This window comes from Macrobrachium nipponense, chromosome 24 (assembly GCF_015104395.2).
Source record: "Macrobrachium nipponense isolate FS-2020 chromosome 24, ASM1510439v2, whole genome shotgun sequence".
In the NCBI taxonomy this organism is placed as follows: Eukaryota; Metazoa; Arthropoda; class Malacostraca; order Decapoda; family Palaemonidae; genus Macrobrachium; species Macrobrachium nipponense.
The window spans coordinates 49,297,750-49,311,790 of NC_061091.1; positions in this window are offsets into that span (position 1 = coordinate 49,297,750).

Sequence of the window (14,041 nt, forward strand, 5' to 3'; positions counted from 1 at the left end):
ACAATATCATGAGAGTTGCAGGCTTCTGTTCAACAACACAAAGTTACACTGAGCGGAAAAAAGAGCAAGTCATGTAGGTACTAGTGATGAGGGCAGTAGATGTAAGATTCCACGAAAGCTCCAAGAAACTAAAACAAAAGAATGCTTCTTCTGCAAAACTGAAGGAGGGGAGCTTAGAGAAGCAATGACAATGCAAGTGAATAGGAGAATAAATGAATGTGCCAAAACACTCAATGATACAAAATTTCTCGCCAAACTAAGTGCAGGAGATGTCATAGCCCAAGAAGTGAAATATCCCCCTGGCTGTTTGGTGGCATTGTATAACCGAGAACGAGCATACCTAAAGGTGCAGGAGCAAGAAAAAGCACAGGAACACTGGAAGGATGCATATCCAATTGCTTTCTCTGAACTAGTCACCTACATCTGCGAGATGAAAAACGCCAGTGAGAGGCCATTGATTTTCAAGCTTGCTGATTTGACCAAGCTTTACAAGCAGAGGCTGGAACAGCTTGGTGTTGGCTCACCTGATGTTCATCCTACTCAACTCAAGGATCAGCTGCTTTTGCACATTTCAAAGCTGCAAGCTAATCGCCAAGGACAAGAAGTTCTGTTGGCTGTTGAAACTGATGTAGGTTCAATCCCATCAGAAGCATCCCGTTATGGTGAAGAGATCCATCTAGCAAAAGCCGCTGGGATAATAAGACAAGACATGCTCCGTGAGAAGTCGAATTTAAGCAGCTATTTTCATGACAAAAGACTTGGAACAGGTTGTGCCACCATCACTGCTTCAGTTTGTATGCATGATCGAACATGGTGCAGACATCAAGTCCCAATTCCATCATGGAGCGTCGAAATAAGACTTTGCTACATCACAACTTCTACAGTACAACTACTTCGCCAAATACAAGGAAGGAACGGATGTCCACAGGCATTCCAAGCACCGGGAGCCACATTTTGCAGTCTACATGGGCCTGTATGTGTTTGCCAAGATGAGGGAGAGAGAAATAATTGAAATGCTCCATAAGAATGGGCTCAGCATATCATATGACCAAGTCCTAGAAATCTCAGCACAGTTAGGAGAAGCACTTGTTGCACAGTATGTGGAAGATGGAGTAATCTGTCCCTCAAACTTGAGAAAGAATTTGTTCACAACTGGAGCAGTTGACAACATAGATCATAATCCAACTGCGACCACAGGTATGAAGGATGCCACTCCCAGCAGCAGACACCACGAGCAGACACCGAGTGCCCAGAAATTGTTCTTTGAAAAGGTGAAAATCACTCTTTGCAGTGATGCAGGAGATGGGTAACCCATTCCAAGAAGAATCAGCAGACCTGATGGTGTTAGATACAAAGAACATTGCAGACCCAACTCTAGCTGAAATGGTTGCTACACATCACCGGCGCGGCAAAGAGTAGTTCCTATCATTTATGAAAGGGCTAGAGGATGAAGCTGAAAGTCTTTTCTATCATCCAATGAAGAAGAACCCGGTATCATTCTTCAAACAAGAACAGGTTGAGGGAATTTCTAAGGAGAAAGTCCTAAAAGATGACTGTCAGTTATTCTCGAGACTGTTCATCTCAAGTCAGAACAGACAGTGTGACTTGCAAGAATTTTTCAAGCACGAGAATCAGTCATACTCAGCATCTCTTAGTGACAGCGGCAAGCTTCAGAAGTCACAGCTGGCTGAAATTCTTGAAGCGCAAGTGAATTTCCCAGTGGGAGAACGAAAGGGAGATACAATCATCATTGATGGCTCAGCACTTATCAATGCCTCACCTCCACGTAATTCAAAGACATTTAATGACTATGCTAAAGAAGACATCATCCCAAAGGTGGAATCCTATGGTGCTTGGTACAAGCAGGTGGACATAGTCTTTGATGTATACAAAAAAACAAGTCTGAAATCAGATACGAGGTCAAAAAGGGGGAAAGGAATCAGAAGAAGAGTGACAGAAACAAGCAAGACACCAGGAAACTGGCAAACCTTCCTTCATGACCCCAGCAACAAGACAATTGCTTCACCTCCTGGCCGAAAAGATGTGTGGAGCAGAAACGACAAGCAGAGTCATCATCACACAAGAGGATGCCATTAGCAACACAGTGAAGTCTCTGAATGTTGTGTCCCCATGTTGTAACGATGAAGCTGACAGTCAAATATTTGTTCAAGCTAGGGATGCAACAACTGACGAGAGCAAGTCTATAATCATCAAGGCTAATGACACAGATGTGCTAGTCATAGCAATATCTGTACTGCCATCCTTCCAGAAACTAGGTGTTCAGGAAATGTGGATTGCCTTTGGCCAAGGAGCCCATATGCAATGGATTCCAGTCCATGAGGTAGTTTCTGCAATTGGGCTTGAGAAAGCTAGAGGGATTCTCTACTTTAATGCATTCACTGGATGTGACATTGTGTCTGCCTTCCGTGGGAAAGTGAAGAAATCTGCATGGCAGACTTGGAATGTATTTGATGATATTACTGAAACATTCATCAATCTCAGCCAGCATCCAACATTGATTCATGATCTTGACATGCAGAGGCTGGAAAGATTTGTTATCCTCATGTGCGACAGATCAATCGCAGCCACTGGTGTGGACGAAGTAAGACTAGATCCGTTTGCCTGTAAGCAGAGGCCGTACAAACTTAATTCCACCAACACAGGCAGCCCTCAGAGAACATGCAAAGCGTGCAGCCTACCAGGCTGGGATCATCTAGGGCCAGGCAACTCACTGTAATCCACACATGAGCAGTCCAACTGAATGGGGGTGGACACAGAAAGGAGAGGCATGGCAGATACATTGGACAACACTACCACCGATTGCAGCAAACTGTCAAGAATTGACAAAGTGCTCCTGTAAGAAGGTTTGCAAAGGAAGATGCGAGTGCTCTCAGGCAGAGCTTCCATGCACATCACTCTGCAGCTGCATATGTGAACAGTAGCAGATCGAGAAACAGCAGCATGGTATGTGTAACTTTGAGAATGTTCTAGCTGGGACAAAACTTATGTAAAGAAAGACAAACATCTTGGGAAATATGTCTCAGAGTGCTTTTTAAACAGGAAAATATAGTTCAGCAGGCTTCAAAACATAGGAATCCACATTTAGATCATGCAAATCAGACAACTACAAATATTTCTAAGCAAAACATCTACTTCAGGTGGTTATTTTGGTGGCCATCTTGAAAATGGCCGCCATCTTGGATTTTCAATTGGCCAATCAGGCAGATTTCATTAGTATACCTTGGAGGACACTTGTGCCAAATTTGATGCTTGTATCATCATTTGCACGATTTTTCTGTTATCTGCCCCACTATAGGTCCTGCGTGTCGTGTAAGGCAACTTAAGGACAACTGCTGCCTTGCAGTCTTACTTTTTGGTAAAAGGCTAGGCCCACTGCCAATAACTGTGGAAACTGCTGCCTTGCCGTCGTAATTTTAAGTAAAAGGCTAGGCCCACCGCCAATAACTGTGGAAACTGCTGCCTTGCAGTCTTACTTTTTAGTAAAAGGCTAGGCCCACCACCAATAACTGTGGAAACCGCTGCCTTGCAGTCGTACTTTTTAGTAAAAGGCTAGGCCCACCGCCAGTAACTGGAAACTGCGGCCTTGCAGTCGTACTTTTTAGTAAAAGAAGCCCACTGCCAATAGCTGTGGAAACTGCTGCCTTGCAGTTGTACTTTTTAGTAAAAGAAGCCCACTGCCAATAGCTGTGGAAACTGCGGCCTTGCAGTCGTACTTTTTAGTAAAAAGAAGCCCCACTGCAGTAGCTTGTAGAAAAACTGCAGCCTTGCAGTCGTACTTTTTAGTAAAAGAAGCCCACTGCCAATAGCTGTGGAAACTGCGGCCTTGCAGTTGTACTTTTTAGTAAAAGAAGCCCACTGCCAATAGCTGTAGAAACTGCAGCCTTGCAGTCGTACGTTTTAGTAAAAGAAGCCCACTGCCAATAGTTGTGGAAACTGCGGCCTTGCAGTCGTACTTTTTAGTAAAAGAAGCCCACTGCCAATAGCTGTAGAAACTGCAGCCTTGCAGTCGTACGTTTTAGTCAAAGAAGCCCACTGCCCATAGGTTTGTGGAAATGCGGCCTTGCAGTCGTACTTTTTAGAAAAGAAGCCCACTGCAGAATAGCTTGGGAAACTGCAGCCTTGCCAGTTCGTACGTTTAGTAAGGAAGCCCACTGCCAATAGCCGTAGAAACTGCAGCCATTGCAGTCATTTGCAGTCGTACGTTTAGTAAAAGAAGACCATGCAAGAGTTGTGGAAACTGCGGCCTTGCAGTCGTACTTTTTAGTAAAAGAAGCCACTGCCATATAGCTGTTAGAAAACTGCAGACTTGGCAGTCGTACGTTTTAGTCAAAGAAGCCCCTGCAATTTAGTTGTGGAAACGCGGCCTTGCAGTCGTACTTTTCTTTAGTAAAAGCAAGCCCCACTGCCAATAGCTGTGGAAAACTGCTGCCTGCAGTTGTACCTTTTTAGTAAAAGAAAAGCCCACTGCCAATTTAGCTGTGGAAACTGCGGCTTTTGCAGTCCGTAAACTTTTTAGTAAAAGAAAGCCCACTGCCAATAGCTTGTAGGAAACTGCCAGGCCTTGCAAGCGTACGTTTTAGTAAAAGACCCACTTGCCATTTAGCTGTGGAAAAACTGCGGCCTTGCAGTTGTTACCCTTTTTAGTAAAAGAAGCCACTGCAATAGCTGTAGAAACTGCAGCCTTGCAGTCGTACGGTTTTAGTAAAAGAAGCCCACTGCCAATAGTTGTGGGGAAACTGCTGCCTAGCAGGTCGTACTGTTTAGTACAAAGTAAAGCCCACGCCAATAGCTGTAGAAACTGCAGGCCTTGCGTCGTAGTTTTAGTCAAAGAAGCCACTGCAATAGTTGGGATACTGCGGCCTTGCAGTCGTTACTTTTTAGTAAAAGAAGCCCACTGCCAATGCTGTGGGAAAAAACTTTTTTTTTTGGGCCCCCCCCCAAAAAAAAAAAAAAAGGGTCGGCCTTGCAGTGTACGTTTAGTAAAGGAAGCCCATGCCAATAGTTGTGGAAACTGCAGCCTTGCAGTCGTACGTTTTGTAAAGGAAGACCACTGCCAATAGATGTAGAAAAACTGCAGCCTTGCAGTCGTAGTTTTAGTAAAAAGAAGCCCACTCCATAGTGTGGAAACTGCTGCCTTGCCCAGTCGTACTTTATTAGTAAAAGAAGCCCACTGCATAGCTTTCGGAAAACTGCGGCCTTGCAGGTCGTACCTTTAGTAAAAGAAGCCCACGCCAATAGCTTGGTGGGAAACTGCGGCCCATTGCATGTCCCCCCCCCCCCCCCCCCCCACCGTACCTTTTAGTAAAAGAAAGCCCCAACTTGCCAATAGCTGTAGAAACTCTGCAGCCTTGCAGTCGTACGTTTTTTTGTTAGTAAAAGAAGCCCACCACTGCCAATAGCTTGTTGGAAAACTGCTGCCGTTGCAGTCGTTACTTATTAGTAAAGAAGCCCACTGGCCAAATAGCTGTGGAAACTTGCAGCCTTGCAAGTCGTACCTTTTAGTAAAAGGAATGCCCCACTGCCAATAGCTGTTAGGAAAACACTGCGGTCTTTGTCAGTCGTACCTTTTAGTAAAAGAAGCCCACTGCCAATAGCTGTTGGAAACTGTCGGCTTTGCCAGTCGTAACCTTTTAGTAAGTAAAAGAAGCCCACTGCCAATAGTTTGGTGAAAACTGCTATTCCTGCCTTGGTTGGCTTTTTAGTGAAAGGCTAGGCCCACTGCCAATAACTGTGGAAACTGCTGCATTGCAGTCTTAATTTTTTAGTACAAGACTAGGCCCACTGCCTATAATTGTGGTTGATGACAGTAAGGGGATGCGGTCGTAAAAGCTCCCTTTGCCAAACAATAAACCAAGCCTGATGTTTTAAGAGATTTGCAAAGAAGAGGTTCGGTGGAGGAATAAGGCAGTGGAGAGGGCGCATCAGGCAACAGTCCCCTTAATGTGCGGATAACGGTGGGAAAGAAGATTGCGATAGGGTGACTGTAGAATCTGGCTTACCCCGGTGGAACCCTTCCCCCCCCCGCCCCCCCTCCCCCAGATTTCGTCATTCCACGTGTTGAAGATTCGGACCTTCTATAAGATCCTTTATTACATTTGTAATTTTATTACGGGGTCCTTACATTACCCTTTAACTCGCTTAGTGTAATCTTCTCTGATATGAATATTAGTGTAAAAAACAGTTAACTAAGCTAATTTCAGAGTTTATCTATATATTATCCAATTTGAAGTAGGCCTTCAGCCCTGATTTGGTATATGATTTCTGCTACAGGTAAGGCTTATGTCAGATTCATTCATTCATTCATCATTTCGCTGTGCAGATAACTGCAGATTAATATCACTATCAATATCATCATCATATATATAATATATATATATTATATATATATATATTATATATATACATATATCAATATATATATATAATATATAATATACTTATATATATATATATATACTATATATATATATATATATATATATATATCTTAAGATATAAAAACATGCACAGCTAAGAAGTAACAGTAACGGTTCACGAAATTTTACCTAGCAATCTAATGCAGCATTAACGAGTTAATAAGCCTAAAGGCACATTAGTATTCTTGTAAGTGGGCCCCCACCCCCCAACGGTTGGGAATATTCCCATTACTTCCCTCACTGAATAACACATGAATAACACATAGGTACCAATCAGCACCTAAAATAATCAGCCATGCAAACCAACAGGGGTTCAACTGACACCCACCCCCACCCCCGGTTTCGAGGGCAAGTTTGCGTCTGCGAGTTGGTGTGTGCTCGGATAGTGGCCCAAGGAAATATTGCAATATCCTTGGCTGGTTGACTGCGAAGTATTAAAATTATGCAACAAAAATAATAATACTCATATTTGAGTAAACAAAATGCTAATCACTTGGATCTGAACTAACAACATCGCTAAAATGGCAGTTATTGGAAACTCTATGCATTGTTTCCATAAGCCTTTGATATTAGTTGCTCAGTAAATAACACTTGACAGCCTAGGGCTTGACTTAGCAGCAAACCGCATTCCATACACTGAGTTAGATATTCATGACAGGCGTATGGGCTCAAAAAAAAATAATAATAATAAAATAAAATTATAACGAAAACTAAATACGAGAAGCATCTATGTAGTTTGGGCATACATATACAAAACTAAATAACTTTATTTCGTCTAGGCCAACGCTAAATAAACTATGAACAACAATAAACAAAATTAATCATTCTTATATCACACACACAATAGTATATAGTATATATATATATATATATATATATATATATATCATAATTTTTATTTACACACAGGTCACAGACATATATCAAGAAGGTAATAATGTGGGCCCAGGTATGGAAACGACAGATCCACTTCAAAACAAAAATATTCTGTTGGTTCCATCGAAAACTGAAGCAAGAAAACAGACTCAACGAGTGCAGACTCTCGGATTGAGAGACGCGGTTCCCAATCGGGCGTTAAAAGGATGCCTATGCCGTATACATACTAAAACACTCCAAGGTGGGAATGGTAACACACCTAAACAAAAGCTGTCAAGGAGAGAACTGACAAGTGGCCAGCCGTGAACTTGAGGTGCAATGGAAATGTTTACGAAATACTCGAACATGCACAATTACACATGTATGCATTTACCTCAACATGTCATGCAAAAATATCTGTGACACAGCATAAACTTGTAGGTAAAGTAATTGACATGTATAGTATAAATGATAAAAACTTAAATGTTTCTCGAGAAGTAAACAATTTACCTTGCCATGTTGCTGTGGCTATGACCATCGTAACTGAAAATCGACTGCCGTATTATGTTTGTACTGTGTGATGTGGGGTTACCTCTTGTCTATTACTACGACGAACCAAGTCACTCCTATGTGTATTCTGTACACAAATCACTCAATCGTTAGTTACGAAGAACAAAGTTGTTTCACTGAGCGGTAACAAACAGTTCACCTTGCGGCCTTGCGGAAAGCCTCCCTTAATAATCCTCTTGTTACTTTTTTGGTCGCGACTCGCACCGGTAGGAAGCGTGAGTGTGGCGATCGTTCGGAAGTTCGCAACCATTATATTTTTAAGCTAATGGACAACTGCAGGGGGAATAAAATCTTATTATTATTTTGTTTATAAAATACGACTTCATTTTTAAATGCCCGTAAGGTAAAGTTGCTAAAATTGCAATTCATGTTTTCGTAAGTTTGGCAGGTGAATGACAAGAACTTCCGATTATCTGCTTCAGTTGGCAAAACCGTGATAAATATTATGAACGTTTGACCTGTTTTACTAACTTAAATTTCACCGTGCATAATTTCATGTACCTTGATAATGCTATGGAGTTGCGTCTAAAAAAAAAAATATATGTTATAAAGTCCAAAATTAAATATTAGATACGAATGCCGAAGTCAACATCTTGAAATATGTTTCGGACACAGTTTTTCCTGCAGAACTTTTGATGATGTTTTTATACATTTTAACGCAGATTCGAACGAATCTCCCCTGATATCAAAAGAAAATAGTAATTATCAACATTTCCTAAATATTAAATCCTACTAAAAACCTAAAATTGATGAAAAATTATATTTGAAACCTTTCGGGTGAGTAATTTAAACGGAACAGCCACTATCGGTCTCGTTCTCCCCATATTTTCTAGTTAATTATACCCTACCTTTTCAGGCCATGTTGGTATTCTGCATTATATATATATATATATATATATATATATATATATATATATATATATATATATATATATATATATATCCCTTTTCTTCACTTTGAGATATATCAAGATAAGATGCCTCTTGGTGCTGTTCCATGGTTTCGCTACGCTGATATTCTACTTTAGGTTATGTTAGGCACACACAAACAAATGAGATATGTCAAGTTGCTGTTGAGATAACTTAGCCTGCCTAGTTTGAAAACAGGCTGCACTCGAAAATTACGAAAATGTAAGTTTTTTACTCTTAGGCTAATCATTCATAAGCTAACTTGCGCCTAATACCACTGGCATATCACCGGGTAAACTTATTACGGTCAACATTGGCTAGGTCTGGTCTAACTTATCCTAGTAACCATAGAATTTCAAAAGGGCTAAACCTTATATATCATTTAGTATTACCAAAATATGGCAATGAATCTTGCAGCTACCTTACTTCACTGTAAGTTAGGCCAAGCATGTTTCCCATCTAAAAATGGTTTTGTTTCATGAAAGTTATATATATATATATATATTATATATATATATATATATATATATATATTGTGTGTGTGCGTGCGTGTAAATATAAACTGGGCAGAGCGAAATAATTAATTTCGGAAACTTGCTAGGCCTAAGTTACCGTGTTCGTCATATCTTCAGAAAACACACACACACACACACACCACACACACACACACCACACACATATATATATATATATATATATATATATATATATATATATATATATATAGATTCATCGCCATATTTTGGGAATACTAAAGTATTACTAAGGTTTAGCCCTTTTTGTATATATATATATATATATATATATATCACATATATATATATATACTATATATATAGATATATATAATATATATATATAATATATATAATATATAAATATATATATATATATATATATATATATATATATATATATATTATGTAATTCTGTTAAATGTAATCCCAAGCTTACTTTTTTCCAATCAATTGGTATGTATGCAAAAGGCCTCCGCTGCAGCATAACCTTACACTTTAGACATTTGCTCTATACCTACTTCTTGCTGCTAAATATAAAAAAAAAAGAATTGTTATGGATTATATGGGCATTTAGTTAGCGCACCTACGAAAAGAGTCACATTACTGTTAGAATGCGGATATAACCTCAAAAAGGCGCCCAAAGAAATATAACATTGCTGTCAAGTGCTTACTGCGTTTTGAAAGACCTCGCCAAACCCAGGAAACTACTGTTCTCCGGGAATAAGATATTCGACCATTCGTTTCACCTCCCACTAAGAAGTTTGCATTCTCTCATTTCTATCGATCCCGCGTTTTTAAAGTAGAAATTGGTCTAAAGAAAATGTTGATAATTACGATTTTTTTTATATATTTAGTGTGGTTTGGTCGAATCTGCATCTAACTGTATGAAGTGCCCATTAAAGAGTCAGTGTGAAAAACTGTATCTGAAATACATATCAAGACATTCGACCATGGTGTTTAATTTTAGGCTTATTAATATATTTTTTCATAGTATCTCAACTCGAAAGTATTATTAACAAACATATGTTTGCGGGAGTAATGTGGATTTTTCAATACGCTTTCATATGACCATTTACATTTATATGAAATATAAAGATGTTATTCGGAAATGTTACATTCAACCAATCATCGTCAAGGTACCCCCGACTTTTAAGTAGATTTCCGCCAGAATAATAATAATAATAATAATAATAATAATAATAATAATAATAATAATAATAATAATAATAATAATAATAATAATAATAATAATAATACATCGATTTTTGCCTGTTCTCGATCAGTAGACCTATGTGAACTGTAGCCGGAATTCTCTAACATCCCTTTACTTGGTCTATTGGATAAATATCACAATACGACTTTTACTCATAAGGAAGGGTGGCTCCAGGTATTGACTTTCCGGTTCTCATTAAGCCTTTCGTGATGAGATTGTTAACTAAACACCCTCATTCACACTCGCTGTGACTTAACACTTCACTACTTATTAGGTATGTAATTTACTACTTCCGTCAACAGAGGCAAGACGAGATTTGAGATCGAATTAGTATCAACCTGGTACTACTGTAGCTAATATATATATATATATATATAATATATATATATATATATATTATATTCTCTTGGATGATGAATTTATAGCTTCCATAAATGGTAATATTATCTTGCATGCCGAGTAAATATTTATGAAAATAACATTAAAGTTATACTAAAGCATCTTCAGCTAATCTCCAGTCTGTTACATACGATTTTTTATTGTCTTGAATACTAAATTATTTTAGGTGCAAGGTCCAATTTGTGTACATATGACGCCTGCTATAGTATCCATTGTTGTACGAGGTGGACAACGAAGGAATAGTGTTATTGTTGTTGTTACTGTATATTAAAACGACTTTATGCCAGCACGGGCTCTTTTTCTTTGAACGACACGTCATACCCACAGATATGGAGGGGGCCTGTGGGAGCACGACAGAGACTTATTGGAAACTCCAGGAAACCACGGAAAAGGGTCATCATTGAAGATCTAGACTTATATACTACTCTGGCGTGCGTGTCAAGCACATCATCTTTTTAATGGTAAATATAATTAAAAGGAAAGTAGCCATTTGATGACTAAATTGCTCTGCGCCTATCTCAGGTCAAGGACTGGTAGCCAATAGGCTGCTTCTGTTATCAAGTAGCCATATTTTTTTGTTTTACTTCATCACAAATGGTCAGAGTTACTCACCAAGGATCAACATTCAAACACGGAGATTATTCAAGTTTCTAATATTGTCTAAATCTCCCAGGTTTGATTTTAAATGTTGTAGCTTTTTCCTTTATTGTAGGTAATTAGATGATGAGTGTTGTTTCGCATCTGAGAACCTGATAATAAAAGAAATCCAGAATTTTCCTTTTCAGAGAGAGAGAGAGAGAGAGAGAGAGAGAGAGAGAGAGAGAGAGAGAGAGAGAGAGAGAATAACATATTTTGCTTGTTTTGCACATTTCACAATTTGGGAAACAATCGATACAAGAGTCTAAAACTACCCTTACCTGTTTTAAGTGGCTATTAAAAACTAGACCCATAACGAGCTCTCAGGTGTGAAAGCGCCGGTTGTTAACTGTGACCACACCTAACCCTAATATAAACAAGTAAAAACTTCGGCACAATCGAGCTCTCTTTACTTCGTACTATAATCAAGGCCACAGAGAATAGATCCACCTTCCGGTGGTCTCGGTATAATGCTGTATGACCGGAGGCCCATGGAACTTTAACCACGACCCGGTTGTGGCCTGTCCTACATCCTTGCCAGACGCACGGTTATGTTTAACTTTAACCTTAAATAAGATCAAAACTACGGAAGCTAGAGGGCTACAAATCGGTATGTTTGATGATCTTGAGATCTGAGGTCGGACAGAAAAAGTGCAGACGGACAGACAAAGCCATCTCAATAGTTTGCTTTTACAGAAACCTAAAATCAGGCAAATCAGAAGGGAGGAGATCAGAGAGAACTCAACTCATATCTGACCCCATTACGAGAGAGGCTGACGTAAATCTTGTGAACGATGAAAAAGAAAAAATTTGTCAGTTTGTTATCTGTTGTTATACAGAAGCTACAAAGGACGTTTATGTAAATTAAAGTTGTTATTTAGCCAGGCCAACTATTATAGGAGCGGAAAAACAAGGCTATTTTAAGTCTTATTTTTTATTTTATTTTTTTTATAGCGTTTGGACTCCAACATCAGTTGTGTGCGCTATTGATTCACAGCTGCGACTGTCCGGTGTCCTAATATTTCATATTTGTTGGCGTAAGAAAAAAAATAACATTAACCTTATTATTGTTATGCGAATATGACTTCCTCTCGGGTCAGCCTTATTGTTTCTTTGTATTGTGTTTAGACGTTGCATGGAACCAGTGGTTATTCAGCAACGGGACCGACGGCTTTACTTGACTTCCGAACCACGTCGAGAGTGAACTTCTATCACCAGAAATACACATCTCTCACTCCTCAATGGAATGCCCGAGAATCGAACTCGCGGCCAACTAGGTGGCTGGCCAAGACCATACCGATCACGCCACTGAGGCGCTCGGTCAGAATTATTAATCAAGCATGTATGTTATTTTTGTCAAACGCCATCGTAGCTGGGGTGGTTCCTTTAGGTGTTACCGATTTCAAATGACTTTTTCGGTTTCAAAATATTTCTTAAACATCAGAAATTGGAGCAACGCATTCATACAGTGTTCTCGTGCCCTTTCGGGTGTTTGGGCCAAAGCTATAGCCAATTAAGAGAGCTAGTAATAGGCCAGTTAAGAGAGCTAGTACTAATAGGCCCCGGTTTGGGGATGGGGATGACCAGGCCTTTCGTTACACGCACGCGTTTCACCTAAGCCGGAAAAGTAAACAGTTAAAGTATATAATCGATATAATAATTACATAAACCTACATCGCTGTTCGCGTGTGTCCGAAGCTTCCGTTTGTAGATAGATAGTGTGCCTTTAGAAGTTAAGAGGCTCTTCTCTCACGGGAGTGCTAATAGCAGTGGTAACAAGGAGTTAGCCTTCGAACGGCTCCATTGCTGGCTCTATTTTGCCTAAAGTTTTGCTTGTTTCATTATACAGGGTGTCAATAAAGTCCCATTACCATTACAAGTATTTATTGCTCAGAAACCATGTAACATAGAGTAATGCAGTTTTTTTTGTAGAATGTTCTACATTTCCTCAGAGCACTTCATTCTATAAAAAAAAAAACTTCATTACTCTATTATATGGTTCCTGAGCAATAAATACTTGCAATGGTACTAGGACTTTATGGACACCCTGTATTTTCATCGATAGTACCATATGTTTTTGATAAATTTTTTCCAATTCTTAGTTTCTTCTCTAGACTGATCTGTAATGAGTCAGACGCTAGCTACCGCTGCACGAATATAAATCTGTTCGTAATATTGGTGTGATCTGGGCCATAAAGTAAATAATGCTCCACGATTCCATTGACCTCTTCGTAGTATAAATATTTACTTTCTTCTCCCTTAAATCTTTTCGTCATTTAAGTTCCAGCGAGTCCAATCTAGCTCTGCTAATCGGCAGTGCTTTTCCGTAGCTATCGTAACAAGTGTCTTATATTCATAATTTCTTTAAATTTACTGTTTATTTTAAGTATTGACTTTTCTTGGACTATTATTTTCCTTGCTTTATGTCCTAACCTCTTATTATTTCATTTAATTTATTTTCCTTAATGCGTTTCAATTTTGCTTAGATTTCAGTTGAACAATTC